The 26,201-nt window shown below is 51.3% G+C and overlaps 16 non-coding genes across 16 annotated transcripts; all 16 read left to right on the top strand.

The window, feature by feature from the left end:
- The first annotated feature begins 876 nt into the window (after window positions 1–876).
- On the top strand, window positions 877–960 carry Trnal-uaa. Its single transcript has one exon. It is a non-coding gene; the product is annotated as a tRNA-Leu (tRNA).
- A 1,567-nt stretch (window positions 961–2,527) lies between these two features.
- Trnal-uaa lies at window positions 2,528–2,612 on the top strand. The gene has a single exon. It is a non-coding gene; the product is annotated as a tRNA-Leu (tRNA).
- A 1,570-nt stretch (window positions 2,613–4,182) lies between these two features.
- Window positions 4,183–4,266, top strand: Trnal-uaa. Its single transcript has one exon. It is a non-coding gene; the product is annotated as a tRNA-Leu (tRNA).
- A 1,573-nt stretch (window positions 4,267–5,839) lies between these two features.
- Window positions 5,840–5,923, top strand: Trnal-uaa. Its single transcript has one exon. It is a non-coding gene; the product is annotated as a tRNA-Leu (tRNA).
- A 1,570-nt stretch (window positions 5,924–7,493) lies between these two features.
- Window positions 7,494–7,577, top strand: Trnal-uaa. The gene has a single exon. It is a non-coding gene; the product is annotated as a tRNA-Leu (tRNA).
- A 1,570-nt stretch (window positions 7,578–9,147) lies between these two features.
- On the top strand, window positions 9,148–9,231 carry Trnal-uaa. The gene has a single exon. It is a non-coding gene; the product is annotated as a tRNA-Leu (tRNA).
- Window positions 9,232–10,802: 1,571 nt separating this feature from the next.
- On the top strand, window positions 10,803–10,886 carry Trnal-uaa. Its single transcript has one exon. It is a non-coding gene; the product is annotated as a tRNA-Leu (tRNA).
- A 1,571-nt stretch (window positions 10,887–12,457) lies between these two features.
- Trnal-uaa lies at window positions 12,458–12,541 on the top strand. The gene has a single exon. It is a non-coding gene; the product is annotated as a tRNA-Leu (tRNA).
- Window positions 12,542–14,112: 1,571 nt separating this feature from the next.
- Trnal-uaa lies at window positions 14,113–14,196 on the top strand. The gene has a single exon. It is a non-coding gene; the product is annotated as a tRNA-Leu (tRNA).
- A 1,571-nt stretch (window positions 14,197–15,767) lies between these two features.
- Window positions 15,768–15,851, top strand: Trnal-uaa. The gene has a single exon. It is a non-coding gene; the product is annotated as a tRNA-Leu (tRNA).
- Window positions 15,852–17,422: 1,571 nt separating this feature from the next.
- On the top strand, window positions 17,423–17,506 carry Trnal-uaa. Its single transcript has one exon. It is a non-coding gene; the product is annotated as a tRNA-Leu (tRNA).
- Window positions 17,507–19,077: 1,571 nt separating this feature from the next.
- On the top strand, window positions 19,078–19,161 carry Trnal-uaa. Its single transcript has one exon. It is a non-coding gene; the product is annotated as a tRNA-Leu (tRNA).
- A 1,571-nt stretch (window positions 19,162–20,732) lies between these two features.
- On the top strand, window positions 20,733–20,816 carry Trnal-uaa. Its single transcript has one exon. It is a non-coding gene; the product is annotated as a tRNA-Leu (tRNA).
- A 1,571-nt stretch (window positions 20,817–22,387) lies between these two features.
- Trnal-uaa lies at window positions 22,388–22,471 on the top strand. The gene has a single exon. It is a non-coding gene; the product is annotated as a tRNA-Leu (tRNA).
- A 1,571-nt stretch (window positions 22,472–24,042) lies between these two features.
- Trnal-uaa lies at window positions 24,043–24,126 on the top strand. The gene has a single exon. It is a non-coding gene; the product is annotated as a tRNA-Leu (tRNA).
- Window positions 24,127–25,697: 1,571 nt separating this feature from the next.
- Trnal-uaa lies at window positions 25,698–25,781 on the top strand. Its single transcript has one exon. It is a non-coding gene; the product is annotated as a tRNA-Leu (tRNA).
- The last annotated feature ends 420 nt before the right edge of the window (window positions 25,782–26,201 follow it).

Genomic DNA, 26,201 nt, shown 5'->3' with positions numbered 1-26,201 from the left:
AGACACATGGGGACACACGATGCTGTGAATCGTAATCCGCACTAGCCTACGAGGGGAGAAGGGAAACCATTCGTACCGTTGAAAACACTCTCCTGGGTAAAGGAGACAACTTCCGTGCGATGTCCGGGCTTCGAACCCGGAGCAGCTACTTGGGAAGCAACCATGCTGACCGACACACCACCACCGCCTTCTGCTACGCGCTGCTTGCGCCGTGATGTGTCGCCTTCCTCCTGGCGCCAGAGGCCGAAGGCGATAGCGCTGCAGGCGCTCAACGCCGAGTGCGACGCGAGCACCACTGAACCCGATTTCCTGGTGCTGCTAGGGCGACATACCGTAACTAGGCGCAGAACTGACTTTCTCTGATAAATTGGCCCTTTAATGCGCATCAGGGCGAACACGAAATTTCTAATATGAAGTACTCACTGACGATCCAAAGGCGTTTCAGTATGCATGCGTCGGTACCACCGGGGCAGAGCCTAAGTATTGTAAAGTGAAGGCCGACAGTTAGAGCCTCACATGAAGTATTTCATTGGCTTCCCACGAGTGCGTAATGCAAAGCGTGGCTGTTGCTAGGAAACGGTCTTATTCGCCGTTCGTTAATATCTAGTTTTCTTTGCATCAATGTGAAAATGTTTCCTATTACTAAATACAGTTTTGCTAGTTACAGTTCAAACTGGAAGCGACGGAAGAAAGCGGTCCAATGCGCCACATTGGTTCCCGAAAGCGAGGGTGCGTTTAGTACGCCACATCTGACATTGCGTCTTACATATTATTAAACTCACATAATTCCATTCTACCGAAAAAAGAAAGAGGTTTCGGAGTGAGGCTCCTGAGATCTTGCTAGAGATGGAAGTCACTGGAGCGCTTGTCTCGCACGTCAGATTGGCCGAGCGGTCTAAGGCGCCAGATTTAAGCTCTGGTTCCCGTAAGGGAGCGTGGGTTCGAACCCCACATCTGACAATGCATTTTAAACATTCTGAAACTAACATACTCCCTTCATCTTATAGAACAAGTACATTACGCACAAACACGCCGTGGAGATTTTACTAGAGACGACAGTGACAGCAGTGCAGGCGTCGCACGTCCGATAGCTCGAGCGGCCGAAAACAAATAGCGGAACATATTTTTCTCGTGCCGAGTTTTAGCTCTTCTCACGGACGTTTCCGTGGTCGTTGTGTTGTGGCTCAGGGCTATTCCATTTTCCTTCCCTAAAAGGCAACGCGAGAGACTGTCAGGCAAATCCCAAGTGATCTGTACACGGACTAAGACGTCCGCACGTCTGGCAACATTCTCGCCAACTTGTATGCCGTGCCAACGACACGGGTTCATGTCCGATTACCGAAATTAGGCAGCGTTGGCCGTGGTTAGTGCTCGGCTGGGGACGAACTGGGAAGTCCGCGTGTCTTGGTTTCTTCAGTTTTGCCTTTTTCCTTCGTTTTTGGTGCTGCTGTGCGGTAATGGTACGGTCCAGCACGCTGACCCCCCTCTTGCTCTCGGTACGCAAAGGCGCGAACATGCGGCCACAGTCAAATGAAAGGGTCCGTTGTGTGTTTGTTGATGTGGCCTCTCCCAGTCGTTTCTAGCGCCTGTCCTCTACATATACGCCCATTTGCAAGCGTCAGCTTTTGCGTCAGCCGAGCAAAGTCGAGACAAGTCGACACATGGGGACACACGATGCTGTGAATCGTAATCCGCACTAGCCTACGAGGGGAGAAGGGAAACCATTCGTACCGTTGAAAACACTCTCCTGGGTAAAGGAGACAACTTCCGTGCGATGTCCGGCTTCGAACCCGGAGCAGCTACTTGGGAAGCAACCATGCTGACCGACACACCACCACCGCCTTCTGCTACGCGCTGCTTGCGCCGTGATGTGTCGCCTTCCTCCTGGCGCCAGAGGCCGAAGGCGATAGCGCTGCAGGCGCTCAACGCCGAGTGCGACGCGAGCACCACTGAACCCGATTTCCTGGTGCTGCTAGGGCGACATACCGTAACTAGGCGCAGAACTGACTTTCTCTGATAAATTGGCCTTTAATGCGCATCAGGGCGAACACGAAATTTCTAATATGAAGTACTCACTGACGATCCAAAGGCGTTTCAGTATGCATGCGTCGGTACCACCGGGGCAGAGCCTAAGTATTGTAAAGTGAAGGCCGACAGTTAGAGCCTCACATGAAGTATTTCATTGGCTTCCCACGAGTGCGTAATGCAAAGCGTGGCTGTTGCTAGGAAACGGTCTTATTCGCCGTTCGTTAATATCTAGTTTTCTTTGCATCAATGTGAAAATGTTCCTATTACTAAATACAGTTTTGCTAGTTACAGTTCAAACTGGAAGCGACGGAAGAAAGCGGTCCAATGCGCCACATTGGTTCCCGAAAGCGAGGGTGCGTTTAGTACGCCACATCTGACATTGCGTCTTACATATTATTAAACTCACATAATTCCATTCTACCGAAAAAAGAAGAGGTTTCGGAGTGAGGCTCCTGAGATCTTGCTAGAGATGGAAGTCACTGGAGCGCTTGTCTCGCACGTCAGATTGGCCGAGCGGGTCTAAGGCGCCAGATTTAAGCTCTGGTTCCCGTAAGGGAGCGTGGGTTCGAACCCCACATCTGACAATGCATTTTAAACATTCTGAAACTAACATACTCCCTTCATCTTATAGAACAAGTACATTACGCACAAACACGCCGTGGAGATTTTACTAGAGACGACAGTGACAGCAGTGCAGGCGTCGCACGTCCGATAGCTCGAGCGGCCGAAAACAAATAGCGGAACATATTTTTCTCGTGCGAGTTTTAGCTCTTCTCACGGACGTTTCCGTGGTCGTTGTGTTGTGGCTCAGGGCTATTCCATTTTCCTTCCCTAAAAGGCAACGCGAGAGACTGTCAGGCAAATCCCAAGTGATCTGTACACGGACTAAGACGTCCGCACGTCTGGCAACATTCTCGCCAACTTGTATGCCGTGCCAACGACACGGGTTCATGTCCGATTACCGAAATTAGGCAGCGTTGGCCGTGGTTAGTGCTCGGCTGGGGACGAACTGGGAAGTCCGCGTGTCTTGGTTTCTTCAGTTTTGCCTTTTTCCTTCGTTTTTGGTGCTGCTGTGCGGTAATGGTACGGTCCAGCACGCTGACCCCCCTCTTGCTCTCGGTACGCAAAGGCGCGAACATGCGGCCACAGTCAAATGAAAGGGTCCGTTGTGTGTTTGTTGATGTGGCCTCTCCCAGTCGTTTCTAGCGCCTGTCCTCTACATATACGCCCATTTGCAAGCGTCAGCTTTTGCGTCAGCCGAGCAAAGTCGAGACAAGTCGACACATGGGGACACACGATGCTGTGAATCGTAATCCGCACTAGCCTACGAGGGGAGAAGGGAAACCATTCGTACCGTTGAAAACACTCTCCTGGGTAAAGGAGACAACTTCCGTGCGATGTCCGGGCTTCGAACCCGGAGCAGCTACTTGGGAAGCAACCATGCTGACCGACACACCACCACCGCCTTCTGCTACGCGCTGCTTGCGCCGTGATGTGTCGCCTTCCCTCCTGGCGCCAGAGGCCGAAGGCGATAGCGCTGCAGGCGCTCAACGCCGAGTGCGACGCGAGCACCACTGAACCCGATTTCCTGGTGCTGCTAGGGCGACATACCGTAACTAGGCGCAGAACTGACTTTCTCTGATAAATTGGCCCTTTAATGCGCATCAGGGCGAACACGAAATTTCTAATATGAAGTACTCACTGACGATCCAAAGGCGTTTCAGTATGCATGCGTCGGTACCACCGGGGCAGAGCCTAAGTATTGTAAAGTGAAGGCCGACAGTTAGAGCCTCACATGAAGTATTTCATTGGCTTCCCACGAGTGCGTAATGCAAAGCGTGGCTGTTGCTAGGAAACGGTCTTATTCGCCGTTCGTTAATATCTAGTTTTCTTTGCATCAATGTGAAAATGTTCCTATTACTAAATACAGTTTTGCTAGTTACAGTTCAAACTGGAAGCGACGGAAGAAAGCGGTCCAATGCGCACATTGGTTCCCGAAAGCGAGGGGTGCGTTTAGTACGCCACATCTGACATTGCGTCTTACATATTATTAAACTCACATAATTCCATTCTACCGAAAAAAGAAAGAGGTTTCGGAGTGAGGCTCCTGAGATCTTGCTAGAGATGGAAGTCACTGGAGCGCTTGTCTCGCACGTCAGATTGGCCGAGCGGTCTAAGGCGCCAGATTTAAGCTCTGGTTCCCGTAAGGGAGCGTGGGTTCGAACCCCACATCTGACAATGCATTTTAAACATTCTGAAACTAACATACTCCCTTCATCTTATAGAACAAGTACATTACGCACAAACACGCCGTGGAGATTTTACTAGAGACGACAGTGACAGCAGTGCAGGCGTCGCACGTCCGATAGCTCGAGCGGCCGAAAACAAATAGCGGAACATATTTTTCTCGTGCCGAGTTTTAGCTCTTCTCACGGACGTTTCCGTGGTCGTTGTGTTGTGGCTCAGGGCTATTCCATTTTCCTCCCTAAAAGGCAACGCGAGAGACTGTCAGGCAAATCCCAAGTGATCTGTACACGGACTAAGACGTCCGCACGTCTGGCAACATTCTCGCCAACTTGTATGCCGTGCCAACGACACGGGTTCATGTCCCGATTACCGAAATTAGGCAGCGTTGGCCGTGGTTAGTGCTCGGCTGGGGACGAACTGGGAAGTCCGCGTGTCTTGGTTTCTTCAGTTTTGCCTTTTTCCTTCGTTTTTGGTGCTGCTGTGCGGTAATGGTACGGTCCAGCACGCTGACCCCCCTCTTGCTCTCGGTACGCAAAGGCGCGAACATGCGGCCACAGTCCAAATGAAAGGGTCCGTTGTGTGTTTGTTGATGTGGCCTCTCCCAGTCGTTTCTAGCGCCTGTCCTCTACATATACGCCCCATTTGCAAGCGTCAGCTTTTGCGTCAGCCGAGCAAAGTCGAGACAAGTCGACACATGGGGACACACGATGCTGTGAATCGTAATCCGCACTAGCCTACGAGGGGAGAAGGGAAACCATTCGTACCGTTGAAAACACTCTCCTGGGTAAAGGAGACAACTTCCGTGCGATGTCCGGGCTTCGAACCCGGAGCAGCTACTTGGGAAGCAACCATGCTGACCGACACACCACCACCGCCTTCTGCTACGCGCTGCTTGCGCCGTGATGTGTCGCCTTCCCTCCTGGCGCCAGAGGCCGAAGGCGATAGCGCTGCAGGCGCTCAACGCCGAGTGCGACGCGAGCACCACTGAACCCGATTTCCTGGTGCTGCTAGGGCGACATACCGTAACTAGGCGCAGAACTGACTTTCTCTGATAAATTGGCCCTTTAATGCGCATCAGGGCGAACACGAAATTTCTAATATGAAGTACTCACTGACGATCCAAAGGCGTTTCAGTATGCATGCGTCGGTACCACCGGGGCAGAGCCTAAGTATTGTAAAGTGAAGGCCGACAGTTAGAGCCTCACATGAAGTATTTCATTGGCTTCCCACGAGTGCGTAATGCAAAGCGTGGCTGTTGCTAGGAAACGGTCTTATTCGCCGTTCGTTAATATCTAGTTTTCTTTGCATCAATGTGAAAATGTTCCTATTACTAAATACAGTTTTGCTAGTTACAGTTCAAACTGGAAGCGACGGAAGAAAGCGGTCCAATGCGCCACATTGGTTCCCGAAAGCGAGGGTGCGTTTAGTACGCCACATCTGACATTGCGTCTTACATATTATTAAACTCACATAATTCCATTCTACCGAAAAAAGAAAGAGGTTTCGGAGTGAGGCTCCTGAGATCTTGCTAGAGATGGAAGTCACTGGAGCGCTTGTCTCGCACGTCAGATTGGCCGAGCGGTCTAAGGCGCCAGATTTAAGCTCTGGTTCCCGTAAGGGAGCGTGGGTTCGAACCCCACATCTGACAATGCATTTTAAACATTCTGAAACTAACATACTCCCTTCATCTTATAGAACAAGTACATTACGCACAAACACGCCGTGGAGATTTTACTAGAGACGACAGTGACAGCAGTGCAGGCGTCGCACGTCCGATAGCTCGAGCGGCCGAAAACAAATAGCGGAACATATTTTTCTCGTGCCGAGTTTTAGCTCTTCTCACGGACGTTTCCGTGGTCGTTGTGTTGTGGCTCAGGGCTATTCCATTTTCCTTCCCTAAAAGGCAACGCGAGAGACTGTCAGGCAAATCCCAAGTGATCTGTACACGGACTAAGACGTCCGCACGTCTGGCAACATTCTCGCCAACTTGTATGCCGTGCCAACGACACGGGTTCATGTCCGATTACCGAAATTAGGCAGCGTTGGCCGTGGTTAGTGCTCGGCTGGGGACGAACTGGGAAGTCCGCGTGTCTTGGTTTCTTCAGTTTTGCCTTTTTCCTTCGTTTTTGGTGCTGCTGTGCGGTAATGGTACGGTCCAGCACGCTGACCCCCCTCTTGCTCTCGGTACGCAAAGGCGCGAACATGCGGCCACAGTCAAATGAAAGGGTCCGTTGTGTGTTTGTTGATGTGGCCTCTCCCAGTCGTTTCTAGCGCCTGTCCTCTACATATACGCCCATTTGCAAGCGTCAGCTTTTGCGTCAGCCGAGCAAAGTCGAGACAAGTCGACACATGGGGACACACGATGCTGTGAATCGTAATCCGCACTAGCCTACGAGGGGAGAAGGGAAACCATTCGTACCGTTGAAAACACTCTCCTGGGTAAAGGAGACAACTTCCGTGCGATGTCCGGGCTTCGAACCCGGAGCAGCTACTTGGGAAGCAACCATGCTGACCGACACACCACCACCGCCTTCTGCTACGCGCTGCTTGCGCCGTGATGTGTCGCCTTCCCTCCTGGCGCCAGAGGCCGAAGGCGATAGCGCTGCAGGCGCTCAACGCCGAGTGCGACGCGAGCACCACTGAACCCGATTTCCTGGTGCTGCTAGGGCGACATACCGTAACTAGGCGCAGAACTGACTTTCTCTGATAAATTGGCCCTTTAATGCGCATCAGGGCGAACACGAAATTTCTAATATGAAGTACTCACTGACGATCCAAAGGCGTTTCAGTATGCATGCGTCGGTACCACCGGGGCAGAGCCTAAGTATTGTAAAGTGAAGGCCGACAGTTAGAGCCTCACATGAAGTATTTCATTGGCTTCCCACGAGTGCGTAATGCAAAGCGTGGCTGTTGCTAGGAAACGGTCTTATTCGCCGTTCGTTAATATCTAGTTTTCTTTGCATCAATGTGAAAATGTTCCTATTACTAAATACAGTTTTGCTAGTTACAGTTCAAACTGGAAGCGACGGAAGAAAGCGGTCCAATGCGCCACATTGGTTCCCGAAAGCGAGGGTGCGTTTAGTACGCACATCTGACATTGCGTCTTACATATTATTAAACTCACATAATTCCATTCTACCGAAAAAAGAAAGAGGTTTCGGAGTGAGGCTCCTGAGATCTTGCTAGAGATGGAAGTCACTGGAGCGCTTGTCTCGCACGTCAGATTGGCCGAGCGGTCTAAGGCGCCAGATTTAAGCTCTGGTTCCCGTAAGGGAGCGTGGGTTCGAACCCCACATCTGACAATGCATTTTAAACATTCTGAAACTAACATACTCCCTTCATCTTATAGAACAAGTACATTACGCACAAACACGCCGTGGAGATTTTACTAGAGACGACAGTGACAGCAGTGCAGGCGTCGCACGTCCGATAGCTCGAGCGGCCGAAAACAAATAGCGGAACATATTTTTCTCGTGCCGAGTTTTAGCTCTTCTCACGGACGTTTCCGTGGTCGTTGTGTTGTGGCTCAGGGCTATTCCATTTTCCTTCCCTAAAAGGCAACGCGAGAGACTGTCAGGCAAATCCCAAGTGATCTGTACACGGACTAAGACGTCCGCACGTCTGGCAACATTCTCGCCAACTTGTATGCCGTGCCAACGACACGGGTTCATGTCCGATTACCGAAATTAGGCAGCGTTGGCCGTGGTTAGTGCTCGGCTGGGGACGAACTGGGAAGTCCGCGTGTCTTGGTTTCTTCAGTTTTGCCTTTTTCCTTCGTTTTTGGTGCTGCTGTGCGGTAATGGTACGGTCCAGCACGCTGACCCCCCTCTTGCTCTCGGTACGCAAAGGCGCGAACATGCGGCCACAGTCAAATGAAAGGGTCCGTTGTGTGTTTGTTGATGTGGCCTCTCCCAGTCGTTTCTAGCGCCTGTCCTCTACATATACGCCCATTTGCAAGCGTCAGCTTTGCGTCAGCCGAGCAAAGTCGAGACAAGTCGACACATGGGGACACACGATGCTGTGAATCGTAATCCGCACTAGCCTACGAGGGGAGAAGGGAAACCATTCGTACCGTTGAAAACACTCTCCTGGGTAAAGGAGACAACTTCCGTGCGATGTCCGGGCTTCGAACCCGGAGCAGCTACTTGGGAAGCAACCATGCTGACCGACACACCACCACCGCCTTCTGCTACGCGCTGCTTGCGCCGTGATGTGTCGCCTTCCCTCCTGGCGCCAGAGGCCGAAGGCGATAGCGCTGCAGGCGCTCAACGCCGAGTGCGACGCGAGCACCACTGAACCCGATTTCCTGGTGCTGCTAGGGCGACATACCGTAACTAGGCGCAGAACTGACTTTCTCTGATAAATTGGCCCTTTAATGCGCATCAGGGCGAACACGAAATTTCTAATATGAAGTACTCACTGACGATCCAAAGGCGTTTCAGTATGCATGCGTCGGTACCACCGGGGCAGAGCCTAAGTATTGTAAAGTGAAGGCCGACAGTTAGAGCCTCACATGAAGTATTTCATTGGCTTCCCACGAGTGCGTAATGCAAAGCGTGGCTGTTGCTAGGAAACGGTCTTATTCGCCGTTCGTTAATATCTAGTTTTCTTTGCATCAATGTGAAAATGTTCCTATTACTAAATACAGTTTTGCTAGTTACAGTTCAAACTGGAAGCGACGGAAGAAAGCGGTCCAATGCGCCACATTGGTTCCCGAAAGCGAGGGTGCGTTTAGTACGCCACATCTGACATTGCGTCTTACATATTATTAAACTCACATAATTCCATTCTACCGAAAAAAGAAAGAGGTTTCGGAGTGAGGCTCCTGAGATCTTGCTAGAGATGGAAGTCACTGGAGCGCTTGTCTCGCACGTCAGATTGGCCGAGCGGTCTAAGGCGCCAGATTTAAGCTCTGGTTCCCGTAAGGGAGCGTGGGTTCGAACCCCACATCTGACAATGCATTTTAAACATTCTGAAACTAACATACTCCCTTCATCTTATAGAACAAGTACATTACGCACAAACACGCCGTGGAGATTTTACTAGAGACGACAGTGACAGCAGTGCAGGCGTCGCACGTCCGATAGCTCGAGCGGCCGAAAACAAATAGCGGAACATATTTTTCTCGTGCCGAGTTTTAGCTCTTCTCACGGACGTTTCCGTGGTCGTTGTGTTGTGGCTCAGGGCTATTCCATTTTCCTTCCCTAAAAGGCAACGCGAGAGACTGTCAGGCAAATCCCAAGTGATCTGTACACGGACTAAGACGTCCGCACGTCTGGCAACATTCTCGCCAACTTGTATGCCGTGCCAACGACACGGGTTCATGTCCGATTACCGAAATTAGGCAGCGTTGGCCGTGGTTAGTGCTCGGCTGGGGACGAACTGGGAAGTCCGCGTGTCTTGGTTTCTTCAGTTTTGCCTTTTTCCTTCGTTTTTGGTGCTGCTGTGCGGTAATGGTACGGTCCAGCACGCTGACCCCCCTCTTGCTCTCGGTACGCAAAGGCGCGAACATGCGGCCACAGTCAAATGAAAGGGTCCGTTGTGTGTTTGTTGATGTGGCCTCTCCCAGTCGTTTCTAGCGCCTGTCCTCTACATATACGCCCATTTGCAAGCGTCAGCTTTTGCGTCAGCCGAGCAAAGTCGAGACAAGTCGACACATGGGGACACACGATGCTGTGAATCGTAATCCGCACTAGCCTACGAGGGGAGAAGGGAAACCATTCGTACCGTTGAAAACACTCTCCTGGGTAAAGGAGACAACTTCCGTGCGATGTCCGGGCTTCGAACCCGGAGCAGCTACTTGGGAAGCAACCATGCTGACCGACACACCACCACCGCCTTCTGCTACGCGCTGCTTGCGCCGTGATGTGTCGCCTTCCCTCCTGGCGCCAGAGGCCGAAGGCGATAGCGCTGCAGGCGCTCAACGCCGAGTGCGACGCGAGCACCACTGAACCCGATTTCCTGGTGCTGCTAGGGCGACATACCGTAACTAGGCGCAGAACTGACTTTCTCTGATAAATTGGCCCTTTAATGCGCATCAGGGCGAACACGAAATTTCTAATATGAAGTACTCACTGACGATCCAAAGGCGTTTCAGTATGCATGCGTCGGTACCACCGGGGCAGAGCCTAAGTATTGTAAAGTGAAGGCCGACAGTTAGAGCCTCACATGAAGTATTTCATTGGCTTCCCACGAGTGCGTAATGCAAAGCGTGGCTGTTGCTAGGAAACGGTCTTATTCGCCGTTCGTTAATATCTAGTTTTCTTTGCATCAATGTGAAAATGTTCCTATTACTAAATACAGTTTTGCTAGTTACAGTTCAAACTGGAAGCGACGGAAGAAAGCGGTCCAATGCGCCACATTGGTTCCCGAAAGCGAGGGTGCGTTTAGTACGCCACATCTGACATTGCGTCTTACATATTATTAAACTCACATAATTCCATTCTACCGAAAAAAGAAAGAGGTTTCGGAGTGAGGCTCCTGAGATCTTGCTAGAGATGGAAGTCACTGGAGCGCTTGTCTCGCACGTCAGATTGGCCGAGCGGTCTAAGGCGCCAGATTTAAGCTCTGGTTCCCGTAAGGGAGCGTGGGTTCGAACCCCACATCTGACAATGCATTTTAAACATTCTGAAACTAACATACTCCCTTCATCTTATAGAACAAGTACATTACGCACAAACACGCCGTGGAGATTTTACTAGAGACGACAGTGACAGCAGTGCAGGCGTCGCACGTCCGATAGCTCGAGCGGCCGAAAACAAATAGCGGAACATATTTTTCTCGTGCCGAGTTTTAGCTCTTCTCACGGACGTTTCCGTGGTCGTTGTGTTGTGGCTCAGGGCTATTCCATTTTCCTTCCCTAAAAGGCAACGCGAGAGACTGTCAGGCAAATCCCAAGTGATCTGTACACGGACTAAGACGTCCGCACGTCTGGCAACATTCTCGCCAACTTGTATGCCGTGCCAACGACACGGGTTCATGTCCGATTACCGAAATTAGGCAGCGTTGGCCGTGGTTAGTGCTCGGCTGGGGACGAACTGGGAAGTCCGCGTGTCTTGGTTTCTTCAGTTTTGCCTTTTTCCTTCGTTTTTGGTGCTGCTGTGCGGTAATGGTACGGTCCAGCACGCTGACCCCCCTCTTGCTCTCGGTACGCAAAGGCGCGAACATGCGGCCACAGTCAAATGAAAGGGTCCGTTGTGTGTTTGTTGATGTGGCCTCTCCCAGTCGTTTCTAGCGCCTGTCCTCTACATATACGCCCATTTGCAAGCGTCAGCTTTTGCGTCAGCCGAGCAAAGTCGAGACAAGTCGACACATGGGGACACACGATGCTGTGAATCGTAATCCGCACTAGCCTACGAGGGGAGAAGGGAAACCATTCGTACCGTTGAAAACACTCTCCTGGGTAAAGGAGACAACTTCCGTGCGATGTCCGGGCTTCGAACCCGGAGCAGCTACTTGGGAAGCAACCATGCTGACCGACACACCACCACCGCCTTCTGCTACGCGCTGCTTGCGCCGTGATGTGTCGCCTTCCCTCCTGGCGCCAGAGGCCGAAGGCGATAGCGCTGCAGGCGCTCAACGCCGAGTGCGACGCGAGCACCACTGAACCCGATTTCCTGGTGCTGCTAGGGCGACATACCGTAACTAGGCGCAGAACTGACTTTCTCTGATAAATTGGCCCTTTAATGCGCATCAGGGCGAACACGAAATTTCTAATATGAAGTACTCACTGACGATCCAAAGGCGTTTCAGTATGCATGCGTCGGTACCACCGGGGCAGAGCCTAAGTATTGTAAAGTGAAGGCCGACAGTTAGAGCCTCACATGAAGTATTTCATTGGCTTCCCACGAGTGCGTAATGCAAAGCGTGGCTGTTGCTAGGAAACGGTCTTATTCGCCGTTCGTTAATATCTAGTTTTCTTTGCATCAATGTGAAAATGTTCCTATTACTAAATACAGTTTTGCTAGTTACAGTTCAAACTGGAAGCGACGGAAGAAAGCGGTCCAATGCGCCACATTGGTTCCCGAAAGCGAGGGTGCGTTTAGTACGCCACATCTGACATTGCGTCTTACATATTATTAAACTCACATAATTCCATTCTACCGAAAAAAGAAAGAGGTTTCGGAGTGAGGCTCCTGAGATCTTGCTAGAGATGGAAGTCACTGGAGCGCTTGTCTCGCACGTCAGATTGGCCGAGCGGTCTAAGGCGCCAGATTTAAGCTCTGGTTCCCGTAAGGGAGCGTGGGTTCGAACCCCACATCTGACAATGCATTTTAAACATTCTGAAACTAACATACTCCCTTCATCTTATAGAACAAGTACATTACGCACAAACACGCCGTGGAGATTTTACTAGAGACGACAGTGACAGCAGTGCAGGCGTCGCACGTCCGATAGCTCGAGCGGCCGAAAACAAATAGCGGAACATATTTTTCTCGTGCCGAGTTTTAGCTCTTCTCACGGACGTTTCCGTGGTCGTTGTGTTGTGGCTCAGGGCTATTCCATTTTCCTTCCCTAAAAGGCAACGCGAGAGACTGTCAGGCAAATCCCAAGTGATCTGTACACGGACTAAGACGTCCGCACGTCTGGCAACATTCTCGCCAACTTGTATGCCGTGCCAACGACACGGGTTCATGTCCGATTACCGAAATTAGGCAGCGTTGGCCGTGGTTAGTGCTCGGCTGGGGACGAACTGGGAAGTCCGCGTGTCTTGGTTTCTTCAGTTTTGCCTTTTTCCTTCGTTTTTGGTGCTGCTGTGCGGTAATGGTACGGTCCAGCACGCTGACCCCCCTCTTGCTCTCGGTACGCAAAGGCGCGAACATGCGGCCACAGTCAAATGAAAGGGTCCGTTGTGTGTTTGTTGATGTGGCCTCTCCCAGTCGTTTCTAGCGCCTGTCCTCTACATATACGCCCATTTGCAAGCGTCAGCTTTTGCGTCAGCCGAGCAAAGTCGAGACAAGTCGACACATGGGGACACACGATGCTGTGAATCGTAATCCGCACTAGCCTACGAGGGGAGAAGGGAAACCATTCGTACCGTTGAAAACACTCTCCTGGGTAAAGGAGACAACTTCCGTGCGATGTCCGGGCTTCGAACCCGGAGCAGCTACTTGGGAAGCAACCATGCTGACCGACACACCACCACCGCCTTCTGCTACGCGCTGCTTGCGCCGTGATGTGTCGCCTTCCCTCCTGGCGCCAGAGGCCGAAGGCGATAGCGCTGCAGGCGCTCAACGCCGAGTGCGACGCGAGCACCACTGAACCCGATTTCCTGGTGCTGCTAGGGCGACATACCGTAACTAGGCGCAGAACTGACTTTCTCTGATAAATTGGCCCTTTAATGCGCATCAGGGCGAACACGAAATTTCTAATATGAAGTACTCACTGACGATCCAAAGGCGTTTCAGTATGCATGCGTCGGTACCACCGGGGCAGAGCCTAAGTATTGTAAAGTGAAGGCCGACAGTTAGAGCCTCACATGAAGTATTTCATTGGCTTCCCACGAGTGCGTAATGCAAAGCGTGGCTGTTGCTAGGAAACGGTCTTATTCGCCGTTCGTTAATATCTAGTTTTCTTTGCATCAATGTGAAAATGTTCCTATTACTAAATACAGTTTTGCTAGTTACAGTTCAAACTGGAAGCGACGGAAGAAAGCGGTCCAATGCGCCACATTGGTTCCCGAAAGCGAGGGTGCGTTTAGTACGCCACATCTGACATTGCGTCTTACATATTATTAAACTCACATAATTCCATTCTACCGAAAAAAGAAAGAGGTTTCGGAGTGAGGCTCCTGAGATCTTGCTAGAGATGGAAGTCACTGGAGCGCTTGTCTCGCACGTCAGATTGGCCGAGCGGTCTAAGGCGCCAGATTTAAGCTCTGGTTCCCGTAAGGGAGCGTGGGTTCGAACCCCACATCTGACAATGCATTTTAAACATTCTGAAACTAACATACTCCCTTCATCTTATAGAACAAGTACATTACGCACAAACACGCCGTGGAGATTTTACTAGAGACGACAGTGACAGCAGTGCAGGCGTCGCACGTCCGATAGCTCGAGCGGCCGAAAACAAATAGCGGAACATATTTTTCTCGTGCCGAGTTTTAGCTCTTCTCACGGACGTTTCCGTGGTCGTTGTGTTGTGGCTCAGGGCTATTCCATTTTCCTTCCCTAAAAGGCAACGCGAGAGACTGTCAGGCAAATCCCAAGTGATCTGTACACGGACTAAGACGTCCGCACGTCTGGCAACATTCTCGCCAACTTGTATGCCGTGCCAACGACACGGGTTCATGTCCGATTACCGAAATTAGGCAGCGTTGGCCGTGGTTAGTGCTCGGCTGGGGACGAACTGGGAAGTCCGCGTGTCTTGGTTTCTTCAGTTTTGCCTTTTTCCTTCGTTTTTGGTGCTGCTGTGCGGTAATGGTACGGTCCAGCACGCTGACCCCCCTCTTGCTCTCGGTACGCAAAGGCGCGAACATGCGGCCACAGTCAAATGAAAGGGTCCGTTGTGTGTTTGTTGATGTGGCCTCTCCCAGTCGTTTCTAGCGCCTGTCCTCTACATATACGCCCATTTGCAAGCGTCAGCTTTTGCGTCAGCCGAGCAAAGTCGAGACAAGTCGACACATGGGGACACACGATGCTGTGAATCGTAATCCGCACTAGCCTACGAGGGGAGAAGGGAAACCATTCGTACCGTTGAAAACACTCTCCTGGGTAAAGGAGACAACTTCCGTGCGATGTCCGGGCTTCGAACCCGGAGCAGCTACTTGGGAAGCAACCATGCTGACCGACACACCACCACCGCCTTCTGCTACGCGCTGCTTGCGCCGTGATGTGTCGCCTTCCCTCCTGGCGCCAGAGGCCGAAGGCGATAGCGCTGCAGGCGCTCAACGCCGAGTGCGACGCGAGCACCACTGAACCCGATTTCCTGGTGCTGCTAGGGCGACATACCGTAACTAGGCGCAGAACTGACTTTCTCTGATAAATTGGCCCTTTAATGCGCATCAGGGCGAACACGAAATTTCTAATATGAAGTACTCACTGACGATCCAAAGGCGTTTCAGTATGCATGCGTCGGTACCACCGGGGCAGAGCCTAAGTATTGTAAAGTGAAGGCCGACAGTTAGAGCCTCACATGAAGTATTTCATTGGCTTCCCACGAGTGCGTAATGCAAAGCGTGGCTGTTGCTAGGAAACGGTCTTATTCGCCGTTCGTTAATATCTAGTTTTCTTTGCATCAATGTGAAAATGTTCCTATTACTAAATACAGTTTTGCTAGTTACAGTTCAAACTGGAAGCGACGGAAGAAAGCGGTCCAATGCGCCACATTGGTTCCCGAAAGCGAGGGTGCGTTTAGTACGCCACATCTGACATTGCGTCTTACATATTATTAAACTCACATAATTCCATTCTACCGAAAAAAGAAAGAGGTTTCGGAGTGAGGCTCCTGAGATCTTGCTAGAGATGGAAGTCACTGGAGCGCTTGTCTCGCACGTCAGATTGGCCGAGCGGTCTAAGGCGCCAGATTTAAGCTCTGGTTCCCGTAAGGGAGCGTGGGTTCGAACCCCACATCTGACAATGCATTTTAAACATTCTGAAACTAACATACTCCCTTCATCTTATAGAACAAGTACATTACGCACAAACACGCCGTGGAGATTTTACTAGAGACGACAGTGACAGCAGTGCAGGCGTCGCACGTCCGATAGCTCGAGCGGCCGAAAACAAATAGCGGAACATATTTTTCTCGTGCCGAGTTTTAGCTCTTCTCACGGACGTTTCCGTGGTCGTTGTGTTGTGGCTCAGGGCTATTCCATTTTCCTTCCCTAAAAGGCAACGCGAGAGACTGTCAGGCAAATCCCAAGTGATCTGTACACGGACTAAGACGTCCGCACGTCTGGCAACATTCTCGCCAACTTGTATGCCGTGCCAACGACACGGGTTCATGTCCGATTACCGAAATTAGGCAGCGTTGGCCGTGGTTAGTGCTCGGCTGGGGACGAACTGGGAAGTCCGCGTGTCTTGGTTTCTTCAGTTTTGCCTTTTTCCTTCGTTTTTGGTGCTGCTGTGCGGTAATGGTACGGTCCAGCACGCTGACCCCCCTCTTGCTCTCGGTACGCAAAGGCGCGAACATGCGGCCACAGTCAAATGAAAGGGTCCGTTGTGTGTTTGTTGATGTGGCCTCTCCCAGTCGTTTCTAGCGCCTGTCCTCTACATATACGCCCATTTGCAAGCGTCAGCTTTTGCGTCAGCCGAGCAAAGTCGAGACAAGTCGACACATGGGGACACACGATGCTGTGAATCGTAATCCGCACTAGCCTACGAGGGGAGAAGGGAAACCATTCGTACCGTTGAAAACACTCTCCTGGGTAAAGGAGACAACTTCCGTGCGATGTCCGGGCTTCGAACCCGGAGCAGCTACTTGGGAAGCAACCATGCTGACCGACACACCACCACCGCCTTCTGCTACGCGCTGCTTGCGCCGTGATGTGTCGCCTTCCCTCCTGGCGCCAGAGGCCGAAGGCGATAGCGCTGCAGGCGCTCAACGCCGAGTGCGACGCGAGCACCACTGAACCCGATTTCCTGGTGCTGCTAGGGCGACATACCGTAACTAGGCGCAGAACTGACTTTCTCTGATAAATTGGCCCTTTAATGCGCATCAGGGCGAACACGAAATTTCTAATATGAAGTACTCACTGACGATCCAAAGGCGTTTCAGTATGCATGCGTCGGTACCACCGGGGCAGAGCCTAAGTATTGTAAAGTGAAGGCCGACAGTTAGAGCCTCACATGAAGTATTTCATTGGCTTCCCACGAGTGCGTAATGCAAAGCGTGGCTGTTGCTAGGAAACGGTCTTATTCGCCGTTCGTTAATATCTAGTTTTCTTTGCATCAATGTGAAAATGTTCCTATTACTAAATACAGTTTTGCTAGTTACAGTTCAAACTGGAAGCGACGGAAGAAAGCGGTCCAATGCGCCACATTGGTTCCCGAAAGCGAGGGTGCGTTTAGTACGCCACATCTGACATTGCGTCTTACATATTATTAAACTCACATAATTCCATTCTACCGAAAAAAGAAAGAGGTTTCGGAGTGAGGCTCCTGAGATCTTGCTAGAGATGGAAGTCACTGGAGCGCTTGTCTCGCACGTCAGATTGGCCGAGCGGTCTAAGGCGCCAGATTTAAGCTCTGGTTCCCGTAAGGGAGCGTGGGTTCGAACCCCACATCTGACAATGCATTTTAAACATTCTGAAACTAACATACTCCCTTCATCTTATAGAACAAGTACATTACGCACAAACACGCCGTGGAGATTTTACTAGAGACGACAGTGACAGCAGTGCAGGCGTCGCACGTCCGATAGCTCGAGCGGCCGAAAACAAATAGCGGAACATATTTTTCTCGTGCCGAGTTTTAGCTCTTCTCACGGACGTTTCCGTGGTCGTTGTGTTGTGGCTCAGGGCTATTCCATTTTCCTTCCCTAAAAGGCAACGCGAGAGACTGTCAGGCAAATCCCAAGTGATCTGTACACGGACTAAGACGTCCGCACGTCTGGCAACATTCTCGCCAACTTGTATGCCGTGCCAACGACACGGGTTCATGTCCGATTACCGAAATTAGGCAGCGTTGGCCGTGGTTAGTGCTCGGCTGGGGACGAACTGGGAAGTCCGCGTGTCTTGGTTTCTTCAGTTTTGCCTTTTTCCTTCGTTTTTGGTGCTGCTGTGCGGTAATGGTACGGTCCAGCACGCTGACCCCCCTCTTGCTCTCGGTACGCAAAGGCGCGAACATGCGGCCACAGTCAAATGAAAGGGTCCGTTGTGTGTTTGTTGATGTGGCCTCTCCCAGTCGTTTCTAGCGCCTGTCCTCTACATATACGCCCATTTGCAAGCGTCAGCTTTTGCGTCAGCCGAGCAAAGTCGAGACAAGTCGACACATGGGGACACACGATGCTGTGAATCGTAATCCGCACTAGCCTACGAGGGGAGAAGGGAAACCATTCGTACCGTTGAAAACACTCTCCTGGGTAAAGGAGACAACTTCCGTGCGATGTCCGGGCTTCGAACCCGGAGCAGCTACTTGGGAAGCAACCATGCTGACCGACACACCACCACCGCCTTCTGCTACGCGCTGCTTGCGCCGTGATGTGTCGCCTTCCCTCCTGGCGCCAGAGGCCGAAGGCGATAGCGCTGCAGGCGCTCAACGCCGAGTGCGACGCGAGCACCACTGAACCCGATTTCCTGGTGCTGCTAGGGCGACATACCGTAACTAGGCGCAGAACTGACTTTCTCTGATAAATTGGCCCTTTAATGCGCATCAGGGCGAACACGAAATTTCTAATATGAAGTACTCACTGACGATCCAAAGGCGTTTCAGTATGCATGCGTCGGTACCACCGGGGCAGAGCCTAAGTATTGTAAAGTGAAGGCCGACAGTTAGAGCCTCACATGAAGTATTTCATTGGCTTCCCACGAGTGCGTAATGCAAAGCGTGGCTGTTGCTAGGAAACGGTCTTATTCGCCGTTCGTTAATATCTAGTTTTCTTTGCATCAATGTGAAAATGTTCCTATTACTAAATACAGTTTTGCTAGTTACAGTTCAAACTGGAAGCGACGGAAGAAAGCGGTCCAATGCGCCACATTGGTTCCCGAAAGCGAGGGTGCGTTTAGTACGCCACATCTGACATTGCGTCTTACATATTATTAAACTCACATAATTCCATTCTACCGAAAAAAGAAAGAGGTTTCGGAGTGAGGCTCCTGAGATCTTGCTAGAGATGGAAGTCACTGGAGCGCTTGTCTCGCACGTCAGATTGGCCGAGCGGTCTAAGGCGCCAGATTTAAGCTCTGGTTCCCGTAAGGGAGCGTGGGTTCGAACCCCACATCTGACAATGCATTTTAAACATTCTGAAACTAACATACTCCCTTCATCTTATAGAACAAGTACATTACGCACAAACACGCCGTGGAGATTTTACTAGAGACGACAGTGACAGCAGTGCAGGCGTCGCACGTCCGATAGCTCGAGCGGCCGAAAACAAATAGCGGAACATATTTTTCTCGTGCCGAGTTTTAGCTCTTCTCACGGACGTTTCCGTGGTCGTTGTGTTGTGGCTCAGGGCTATTCCATTTTCCTTCCCTAAAAGGCAACGCGAGAGACTGTCAGGCAAATCCCAAGTGATCTGTACACGGACTAAGACGTCCGCACGTCTGGCAACATTCTCGCCAACTTGTATGCCGTGCCAACGACACGGGTTCATGTCCGATTACCGAAATTAGGCAGCGTTGGCCGTGGTTAGTGCTCGGCTGGGGACGAACTGGGAAGTCCGCGTGTCTTGGTTTCTTCAGTTTTGCCTTTTTCCTTCGTTTTTGGTGCTGCTGTGCGGTAATGGTACGGTCCAGCACGCTGACCCCCCTCTTGCTCTCGGTACGCAAAGGCGCGAACATGCGGCCACAGTCAAATGAAAGGGTCCGTTGTGTGTTTGTTGATGTGGCCTCTCCCAGTCGTTTCTAGCGCCTGTCCTCTACATATACGCCCATTTGCAAGCGTCAGCTTTTGCGTCAGCCGAGCAAAGTCGAGACAAGTCGACACATGGGGACACACGATGCTGTGAATCGTAATCCGCACTAGCCTACGAGGGGAGAAGGGAAACCATTCGTACCGTTGAAAACACTCTCCTGGGTAAAGGAGACAACTTCCGTGCGATGTCCGGGCTTCGAACCCGGAGCAGCTACTTGGGAAGCAACCATGCTGACCGACACACCACCACCGCCTTCTGCTACGCGCTGCTTGCGCCGTGATGTGTCGCCTTCCCTCCTGGCGCCAGAGGCCGAAGGCGATAGCGCTGCAGGCGCTCAACGCCGAGTGCGACGCGAGCACCACTGAACCCGATTTCCTGGTGCTGCTAGGGCGACATACCGTAACTAGGCGCAGAACTGACTTTCTCTGATAAATTGGCCCTTTAATGCGCATCAGGGCGAACACGAAATTTCTAATATGAAGTACTCACTGACGATCCAAAGGCGTTTCAGTATGCATGCGTCGGTACCACCGGGGCAGAGCCTAAGTATTGTAAAGTGAAGGCCGACAGTTAGAGCCTCACATGAAGTATTTCATTGGCTTCCCACGAGTGCGTAATGCAAAGCGTGGCTGTTGCTAGGAAACGGTCTTATTCGCCGTTCGTTAATATCTAGTTTTCTTTGCATCAATGTGAAAATGTTCCTATTACTAAATACAGTTTTGCTAGTTACAGTTCAAACTGGAAGCGACGGAAGAAAGCGGTCCAATGCGCCACATTGGTTCCCGAAAGCGAGGGTGCGTTTAGTACGCCACATCTGACATTGCGTCTTACATATTATTAAACTCACATAATTCCATTCTACCGAAAAAAGAAAGAGGTTTCGGAGTGAGGCTCCTGAGATCTTGCTAGAGATGGAAGTCACTGGAGCGCTTGTCTCGCACGTCAGATTGGCCGAGCGGTCTAAGGCGCCAGATTTAAGCTCTGGTTCCCGTAAGGGAGCGTGGGTTCGAACCCCACATCTGACAATGCATTTTAAACATTCTGAAACTAACATACTCCCTTCATCTTATAGAACAAGTACATTACGCACAAACACGCCGTGGAGATTTTACTAGAGACGACAGTGACAGCAGTGCAGGCGTCGCACGTCCGATAGCTCGAGCGGCCGAAAACAAATAGCGGAACATATTTTTCTCGTGCCGAGTTTTAGCTCTTCTCACGGACGTTTCCGTGGTCGTTGTGTTGTGGCTCAGGGCTATTCCATTTTCCTTCCCTAAAAGGCAACGCGAGAGACTGTCAGGCAAATCCCAAGTGATCTGTACACGGACTAAGACGTCCGCACGTCTGGCAACATTCTCGCCAACTTGTATGCCGTGCCAACGACACGGGTTCATGTCCGATTACCGAAATTAGGCAGCGTTGGCCGTGGTTAGTGCTCGGCTGGGGACGAACTGGGAAGTCCGCGTGTCTTGGTTTCTTCAGTTTTGCCTTTTTCCTTCGTTTTTGGTGCTGCTGTGCGGTAATGGTACGGTCCAGCACGCTGACCCCCCTCTTGCTCTCGGTACGCAAAGGCGCGAACATGCGGCCACAGTCAAATGAAAGGGTCCGTTGTGTGTTTGTTGATGTGGCCTCTCCCAGTCGTTTCTAGCGCCTGTCCTCTACATATACGCCCATTTGCAAGCGTCAGCTTTTGCGTCAGCCGAGCAAAGTCGAGACAAGTCGACACATGGGGACACACGATGCTGTGAATCGTAATCCGCACTAGCCTACGAGGGGAGAAGGGAAACCATTCGTACCGTTGAAAACACTCTCCTGGGTAAAGGAGACAACTTCCGTGCGATGTCCGGGCTTCGAACCCGGAGCAGCTACTTGGGAAGCAACCATGCTGACCGACACACCACCACCGCCTTCTGCTACGCGCTGCTTGCGCCGTGATGTGTCGCCTTCCCTCCTGGCGCCAGAGGCCGAAGGCGATAGCGCTGCAGGCGCTCAACGCCGAGTGCGACGCGAGCACCACTGAACCCGATTTCCTGGTGCTGCTAGGGCGACATACCGTAACTAGGCGCAGAACTGACTTTCTCTGATAAATTGGCCCTTTAATGCGCATCAGGGCGAACACGAAATTTCTAATATGAAGTACTCACTGACGATCCAAAGGCGTTTCAGTATGCATGCGTCGGTACCACCGGGGCAGAGCCTAAGTATTGTAAAGTGAAGGCCGACAGTTAGAGCCTCACATGAAGTATTTCATTGGCTTCCCACGAGTGCGTAATGCAAAGCGTGGCTGTTGCTAGGAAACGGTCTTATTCGCCGTTCGTTAATATCTAGTTTTCTTTGCATCAATGTGAAAATGTTCCTATTACTAAATACAGTTTTGCTAGTTACAGTTCAAACTGGAAGCGACGGAAGAAAGCGGTCCAATGCGCCACATTGGTTCCCGAAAGCGAGGGTGCGTTTAGTACGCCACATCTGACATTGCGTCTTACATATTATTAAACTCACATAATTCCATTCTACCGAAAAAAGAAAGAGGTTTCGGAGTGAGGCTCCTGAGATCTTGCTAGAGATGGAAGTCACTGGAGCGCTTGTCTCGCACGTCAGATTGGCCGAGCGGTCTAAGGCGCCAGATTTAAGCTCTGGTTCCCGTAAGGGAGCGTGGGTTCGAACCCCACATCTGACAATGCATTTTAAACATTCTGAAACTAACATACTCCCTTCATCTTATAGAACAAGTACATTACGCACAAACACGCCGTGGAGATTTTACTAGAGACGACAGTGACAGCAGTGCAGGCGTCGCACGTCCGATAGCTCGAGCGGCCGAAAACAAATAGCGGAACATATTTTTCTCGTGCCGAGTTTTAGCTCTTCTCACGGACGTTTCCGTGGTCGTTGTGTTGTGGCTCAGGGCTATTCCATTTTCCTTCCCTAAAAGGCAACGCGAGAGACTGTCAGGCAAATCCCAAGTGATCTGTACACGGACTAAGACGTCCGCACGTCTGGCAACATTCTCGCCAACTTGTATGCCGTGCCAACGACACGGGTTCATGTCCGATTACCGAAATTAGGCAGCGTTGGCCGTGGTTAGTGCTCGGCTGGGGACGAACTGGGAAGTCCGCGTGTCTTGGTTTCTTCAGTTTTGCCTTTTTCCTTCGTTTTTGGTGCTGCTGTGCGGTAATGGTACGGTCCAGCACGCTGACCCCCCTCTTGCTCTCGGTACGCAAAGGCGCGAACATGCGGCCACAGTCAAATGAAAGGGTCCGTTGTGTGTTTGTTGATGTGGCCTCTCCCAGTCGTTTCTAGCGCCTGTCCTCTACATATACGCCCATTTGCAAGCGTCAGCTTTTGCGTCAGCCGAGCAAAGTCGAGACAAGTCGACACATGGGGACACACGATGCTGTGAATCGTAATCCGCACTAGCCTACGAGGGGAGAAGGGAAACCATTCGTACCGTTGAAAACACTCTCCTGGGTAAAGGAGACAACTTCCGTGCGATGTCCGGGCTTCGAACCCGGAGCAGCTACTTGGGAAGCAACCATGCTGACCGACACACCACCACCGCCTTCTGCTACGCGCTGCTTGCGCCGTGATGTGTCGCCTTCCCTCCTGGCGCCAGAGGCCGAAGGCGATAGCGCTGCAGGCGCTCAACGCCGAGTGCGACGCGAGCACCACTGCACCCGATTTCCTGGTGCTGCTAGGGCGACATACCGTAACTAGGCGCAGAACTGACTTTCTCTGATAAATTGGCCCTTTAATGCGCATCAGGGCGAACACGAAATTTCTAATATGAAGTACTCACTGACGATCCAAAGGCGTTTCAGTATGCATGCGTCGGTACCACCGGGGCAGAGCCTAAGTATTGTAAAGTGAAGGCCGACAGTTAGAGCCTCACATGAAGTATTTCATTGGCTTCCCACGAGTGCGTAATGCAAAGCGTGGCTGTTGCTAGGAAACGGTCTTATTCGCCGTTCGTTAATATCTAGTTTTCTTTGCATCAATGTGAAAATGTTCCTATTACTAAATACAGTTTTGCTAGTTACAGTTCAAACTGGAAGCGACGGAAGAAAGCGGTCCAATGCGCCACATTGGTTCCCGAAAGCGAGGGTGCGTTTAGTACGCCACATCTGACATTGCGTCTTACATATTATTAAACTCACATAATTCCATTCTACCGAAAAAAGAAAGAGGTTTCGGAGTGAGGCTCCTGAGATCTTGCTAGAGATGGAAGTCACTGGAGCGCTTGTCTCGCACGTCAGATTGGCCGAGCGGTCTAAGGCGCCAGATTTAAGCTCTGGTTCCCGTAAGGGAGCGTGGGTTCGAACCCCACATCTGACAATGCATTTTAAACATTCTGAAACTAACATACTCCCTTCATCTTATAGAACAAGTACATTACGCACAAACACGCCGTGGAGATTTTACTAGAGACGACAGTGACAGCAGTGCAGGCGTCGCACGTCCGATAGCTCGAGCGGCCGAAAACAAATAGCGGAACATATTTTTCTCGTGCCGAGTTTTAGCTCTTCTCACGGACGTTTCCGTGGTCGTTGTGTTGTGGCTCAGGGCTATTCCATTTTCCTTCCCTAAAAGGCAACGCGAGAGACTGTCAGGCAAATCCCAAGTGATCTGTACACGGACTAAGACGTCCGCACGTCTGGCAACATTCTCGCCAACTTGTATGCCGTGCCAACGACACGGGTTCATGTCCGATTACCGAAATTAGGCAGCGTTGGCCGTGGTTAGTGCTCGGCTGGGGACGAACTGGGAAGTCCGCGTGTCTTGGTTTCTTCAGTTTTGCCTTTTTCCTTCGTTTTTGGTGCTGCTGTGCGGTAATGGTACGGTCCAGCACGCTGACCCCCCTCTTGCTCTCGGTACGCAAAGGCGCGAACATGCGGCCACAGTCAAATGAAAGGGTCCGTTGTGTGTTTGTTGATGTGGCCTCTCCCAGTCGTTTCTAGCGCCTGTCCTCTACATATACGCCCATTTGCAAGCGTCAGCTTTTGCGTCAGCCGAGCAAAGTCGAGACAAGTCGACACATGGGGACACACGATGCTGTGAATCGTAATCCGCACTAGCCTACGAGGGGAGAAGGGAAACCATTCGTACCGTTGAAAACACTCTCCTGGGTAAAGGAGACAACTTCCGTGCGATGTCCGGGCTTCGAACCCGGAGCAGCTACTTGGGAAGCAACCATGCTGACCGACACACCACCACCGCCTTCTGCTACGCGCTGCTTGCGCCGTGATGTGTCGCCTTCCCTCCTGGCGCCAGAGGCCGAAGGCGATAGCGCTGCAGGCGCTCAACGCCGAGTGCGACGCGAGCACCACTGAACCCGATTTCCTGGTGCTGCTAGGGCGACATACCGTAACTAGGCGCAGAACTGACTTTCTCTGATAAATTGGCCCTTTAATGCGCATCAGGGCGAACACGAAATTTCTAATATGAAGTACTCACTGACGATCCAAAGGCGTTTCAGTATGCATGCGTCGGTACCACCGGGGCAGAGCCTAAGTATTGTAAAGTGAAGGCCGACAGTTAGAGCCTCACATGAAGTATTTCATTGGCTTCCCACGAGTGCGTAATGCAAAGCGTGGCTGTTGCTAGGAAACGGTCTTATTCGCCGTTCGTTAATATCTAGTTTTCTTTGCATCAATGTGAAAATGTTCCTATTACTAAATACAGTTTTGCTAGTTACAGTTCAAACTGGAAGCGACGGAAGAAAGCGGTCCAATGCGCCACATTGGTTCCCGAAAGCGAGGGTGCGTTTAGTACGCCACATCTGACATTGCGTCTTACATATTATTAAACTCACATAATTCCATTCTACCGAAAAAAGAAAGAGGTTTCGGAGTGAGGCTCCTGAGATCTTGCTAGAGATGGAAGTCACTGGAGCGCTTGTCTCGCACGTCAGATTGGCCGAGCGGTCTAAGGCGCCAGATTTAAGCTCTGGTTCCCGTAAGGGAGCGTGGGTTCGAACCCCACATCTGACAATGCATTTTAAACATTCTGAAACTAACATACTCCCTTCATCTTATAGAACAAGTACATTACGCACAAACACGCCGTGGAGATTTTACTAGAGACGACAGTGACAGCAGTGCAGGCGTCGCACGTCCGATAGCTCGAGCGGCCGAAAACAAATAGCGGAACATATTTTTCTCGTGCCGAGTTTTAGCTCTTCTCACGGACGTTTCCGTGGTCGTTGTGTTGTGGCTCAGGGCTATTCCATTTTCCTTCCCTAAAAGGCAACGCGAGAGACTGTCAGGCAAATCCCAAGTGATCTGTACACGGACTAAGACGTCCGCACGTCTGGCAACATTCTCGCCAACTTGTATGCCGTGCCAACGACACGGGTTCATGTCCGATTACCGAAATTAGGCAGCGTTGGCCGTGGTTAGTGCTCGGCTGGG

This window comes from Schistocerca americana, unplaced genomic scaffold, assembly GCF_021461395.2.
Source record: "Schistocerca americana isolate TAMUIC-IGC-003095 unplaced genomic scaffold, iqSchAmer2.1 HiC_scaffold_1110, whole genome shotgun sequence".
In the NCBI taxonomy this organism is placed as follows: domain Eukaryota; kingdom Metazoa; phylum Arthropoda; class Insecta; order Orthoptera; family Acrididae; genus Schistocerca; species Schistocerca americana.
Note: the sequence above shows the minus strand (reverse complement) of the source record. Positions and strands in the feature narration are given on the sequence as shown.